This window comes from Trichosurus vulpecula, chromosome 2, assembly GCF_011100635.1.
Source record: "Trichosurus vulpecula isolate mTriVul1 chromosome 2, mTriVul1.pri, whole genome shotgun sequence".
Taxonomy (NCBI): domain Eukaryota; kingdom Metazoa; phylum Chordata; class Mammalia; order Diprotodontia; family Phalangeridae; genus Trichosurus; species Trichosurus vulpecula.
The window spans coordinates 377,920,240-377,925,095 of record NC_050574.1 but is presented as its reverse complement, the minus strand read 5'-3'; positions in this window follow the sequence as shown (position 1 = coordinate 377,925,095).

The window sequence follows — 4,856 nt, the reverse complement described above, 5'->3', positions numbered from 1 at the left end:
GGGGGCGGGGCCAGAGCTTGCCTTCCTTCGGGCGGGGGAGTAGGGGCGGGTCACAGCTCAGGGCTCTTGTAACACGAAGCTCCGCCCCTCTTCCCCCCTCCCCCCACCTCCGCGCCCTCGAGTCTCCCAGCGGACCCCGCCCCCAGGGAAAGGCGAACTGATAGCGCCGCAGTCTTACCCCAAGTTCGGATTGTGCCGAGGTCAGGAGTGGGACGTAGACAGCCTTATATAAAACAGTCTCTGGTTTTAAAAAACCAACGAACAAACAAAAACGAAGAAATACCTTTAGCAGCACCCAACCTTATGCGGTGCTGTTAGGAGGCAATTCCAATAGAATAATGTGTATTGACTTTTTCAGAACCTTAAAATGCTGCATAAACGTCTCTTCTGATTCCTGTGGGCCTTTTTCTCCTTCCCCCATCCCCACCCCCAAGACCAAGCAAACTGGAGCATTCCACTTTTCCAGTAAACTTTTTTTTTTTTTACTTAAATTGCCTTAATGTATCGGGCAGAATTTCCCCCCAGTCCATCCTCATCTAGCAGAGTGCTCAGTATTCACTATGGCCATTTGAAGTATAGCTCATTGACTTCATCTGTTGTGAATACTACCTCTACTGATGAACCCCGTTTTTGTTCACTTCTTTTCTATGTCATTCTACAAAATCTGTAGAACACACATCTCAGTGCTCTCGTGGACTTCCTCTGATTCTTTTAATATTTTATGGACACTAAATAACTACAAATTGCAGGTTTTTAAATTTTACATTTTTAATTAAACTTTAAGCTTTATTGATAACTTTTTAAAATTTACATCACAATCAATTCCAAGTATGTCTCTCCTTGCCCATACCTCCACCTAGTAAGTCTTCCCTTTAAAAGAACAATGATAACCAAAAAGCAGAACCAACACAGTGAACTCATCCGACCAAAAAATGCAAAAGCCTGGGTTTGCCTGGTCTTTGAACAAAGGAGATATTTCCTCATCTCTTCTTCGGGGATGATTGATCCTTATAATGACACAGAATTCAACTTTGTTTTAGTGGGTTTTTTCCTTTATATTACTTATATTCATTGTGGATTTCCCTCCCCTGGTTCTGCTTGCTTCACTGTATGAGTTCATACAAGTTTATACAAATCTGTATTTCTCTAAATTTCTCATATTTTTTGTTTCTCACAGAATAATAATATTCCTTTACATTCATGTACTAGTTTGTTTAAGCATTCCTCAGTCACTGTGTACCACTTTGTTTCCAGTTCTTTGCTATCACAAAAGTCCTATGAGCATTTTTATATATGTGTATATACATATATACACACATATACATACACATACATACATACATATATGTGGATGGAATTTTGGTCTTGGAACTTCTTGGATCATATGGCCAGAAGCAGGAACTTGATGAAAGGTATGGATATTTTAGTCATTTTTTCTCATAACTTCAAATTGTTTTCTATAAATGTATTAGTGTGCCTACTCTCCTGTAGCCCCTTCCAACATGGTCTATTTGCATCTTTCATCATCACTGCCATTTTTCTGGGTGTGATGGATATCTTACAGTTGTTTTAATTTGTATTGTTAGTGCTTTGGACCAATCTTTTATATAATTGATGGTGGTTAGCAATTCTTTTATAAACTATTCTGATCCTTTGACTACTTTTCTATTGGGCAATGGCCTTTGGTCTTCTATATTTGTGTTAGTTCCCTCTATCTTGGTTATAAGGCCTTTATCAGAGGTATTTGACAAAATATCCCCTATTTCCACCCTCCCCCCCCATTGATAGTCTTTTTTCTTATCCTACTTTCATTGACATTTTTAATGCACAAACTTTTTAAATTTTAGGATAGGAACTGGACCTGTGATTTCATTTGTATAGGGAATTTCCAGAAGAGGAAACACCCTAGGGCAGCTAGGTGGTGCAGTGGGTAGAGACTGGAGTCAGGAAAACTCATCTTCTTGAGTTGAAATCTGGCCTCAGACACTTACTAGCTGTGTGACCCTGGGCAAGTCACTTCACCCTGTTTGTCTCAGTTCCTTATCTGTAAAATGAGCTGGAGAGGAAATGGCAAACTACTCCAGTATTTTTTTCTAAGAAAACTCCAAATGGGGTCACAGGAGACTAAAAACTTTGCAATTCAGTCTTAGAGAGTTGCCTAGAGCACCAAGAAAAGTGACTTCAGGGTCAACTTAGGCAAGCCAACCTAAACTGGCTTCAAGGCCAGATCTCTGTTATTTTATGCTGCCTGTTTTTAATTTCATATAGTTGAAACTGTATTTTTCTTTCATAACTTCTCTGTTTTCTCTGTCTTAGTCCTAGTTGAGAAATGTACATCCTTCTATGCTCCTATGTCTTTTTGTGATATGACCTTTTATGAGAGGCAACATGGGGTAATAGAAAGTTCTGGCTTTAATGTTACAACTCCAACATATACTGGCTGTGTAACCCTGGGCAAGTCTTAGGACTTTCAACAGCTTTCTAAGATTGTAAGTTTCAAAGGACATGCCAGCCTGAATTGGTAGAACTCTGGAGTTTCCTTCCCTAGGAGTTTCTAATACCAGTGAAATCACAGGTCTAGTGCCTATCCCTGAGGCTTTTTTATATTTTCTTTGTATATCTGATGGAACCCTAATAAAGCTGCCCCCAGCCCCAAAATTCGAACTTCCTTATAGGCCCCATTGAACAGCAGGCCCACTGCACCTATCTCACCACTCCCCCCACCCTGCATTCAATATCCTAACTTCTTCATATATGCCTTACTGGTCACTAGAACAACAGGTGTGTCCATGAAGTCATACTTCTCACAGAACAGCAGGCATGTCCATGTGATGGGATCCCAGCCACTGCCCCCAGACCCATTCCTCATATTTCCCACAGAAACAGCAGGTGTGTCCATGCACTCAACCACAACCACATCGGTCTAGTCTCAGACAGGACCACGATAGTCAGCCAATCAGAAAGCAGCCCCACCAGGATGCCCAAGTAGGATGTGGACCCCAAAACAACAGAAGGAACTTTCCCTAAGTAGGCACCTGTGCAGTAATAGTAAAGTCCTGACTTAGAGTAAACTTATGATGTAGAGAGGCTAATTATATCATTGTTATACGTACCCTCCCAAATGGGTTTTTCTATATGCATTGTGGGTAATCGCATGCACAGTTCCACTGTGGCTGAGACCCCTCCCCTATTACCTAATCCCTTTACAAACCCTTCCTGCTTTTTTAATATTCATAACTTCTGTTACGTAATTGCATCTTTACACTATAAAAGTCCATCTTGCTTTCTCTAAAGTCGCTGGTTCCTTTTGGAACTTAGCCCACTCCATGAGAAGTGACAATCTCAATAAATGTCTAAACTTGGATTAGAGGTGGTCTGACTGAATTTTTTGAGACGGTTCCACCACAACACATAATGAAATCTCGACAGTTTTTGACATCCCTGGTGGGGCAGAGACTAAACCCCAACATATCCATTTGAAATTGGGAGGGCAGACAGTTCTATGGTATAGAGTATTAGGTTCCCGTGCCAGTTGACAAAAGCCTACAAAAACCATTATCTACCTCAGGGCTGTCCAACCTTAGGTTTTTATTGAAACAATTGACAATATATTTTGATTTGCTATTTTAGTGGGAGCTCTGCGGTAGCTCTGCTTCTTTTACTAAAGCATTTATATAAATTTCTATGCTTGTAGGCAGCCGCATAAATTGCACTGTGTGATCTATCTGAAGTATAATATCGTGCAAAATGTCACTCAACATATATGTTGGAGTGGGTTACTAAAAAAAAACCCAATAATAATTGGGGAGTATGAATCTGTGATTTTATCTGTGTAAACAGATTGGTGAATCTGCTGAAACAGATTGGTGAATCCCAAGTAGGATCAATTACTTTATTGCCGAACTTGATGGTTCTGAAAAAAATCTCATTTCTCAATTATCATTATAACAAGGCTATCTGTCTATTCCTATGACTTCCATTTCCATTTAATGGACTACAATGTAATGCAAACATAACATTTATATGCACTGGGAAGCCAAAAAAAATGTGTGACTCACTTTATTTGGGTGGTCTGGAACCAAACCTGCAATATCTGTGAGTATGTCTACAGCCTGTAGAGATAAAGATATGGGAAATGAATTGGATAGTCGACATTAAAGTGAAGGTCTTTCACCAGAGACCCAGCCCTGTACCAGGAAACGGTTTGTGTTTCAAAGATGAGAAAACCTCCCCCCACCAAAAAAAAAAAACAAACAAAAAACAAAACCCTTTCCCTCATAATAAGGATTAGTTTCCCCTGGGATCACATTGGACCACGATTCCTTTTGATGAGGTTGGAGAGCTGGTTCATCAAATGTGAAAAAATTCACTTAAACCTTCTCTGTAGCCATTGGGAGCTTTATTGACACAAAAGCAGCGGGCCTGAGATTTAGCAAGGAGCTAAACAAAGGCACTGATGTAGGGAAGGGACCAGACTAATATAGACAAAAAGCTATACAGCCTGTAGGATGATTTTAGGGTTTCTCATGGGGGTTGGAGATTTAGGGATAGGATAAGCCTTACAGGGTAAGGACAAGATAAGGGAGTCCAGACTGGACACAAGATAAGGGGAGAGACTTTGGGGTGCCAGGGAGAGAAACTCATCCCTTAGGGTACCTTTGTATTAAGATACATTAGGGTATCCCCAGGAAAAAGGCAATTTAGTTCTTAGGGCACTGTTTGCACCCACATCATTTCCCCACTCATCCACTAGGCAGGAGAATTCTTTCGGGGCGGGGGGTAGGGGGGTGGGGGGGGTGGGGCGGGGGAGGGCAAAGATTGTTGTCTTCCGTAGTGGCTTCTTGCTGAACAGGAGT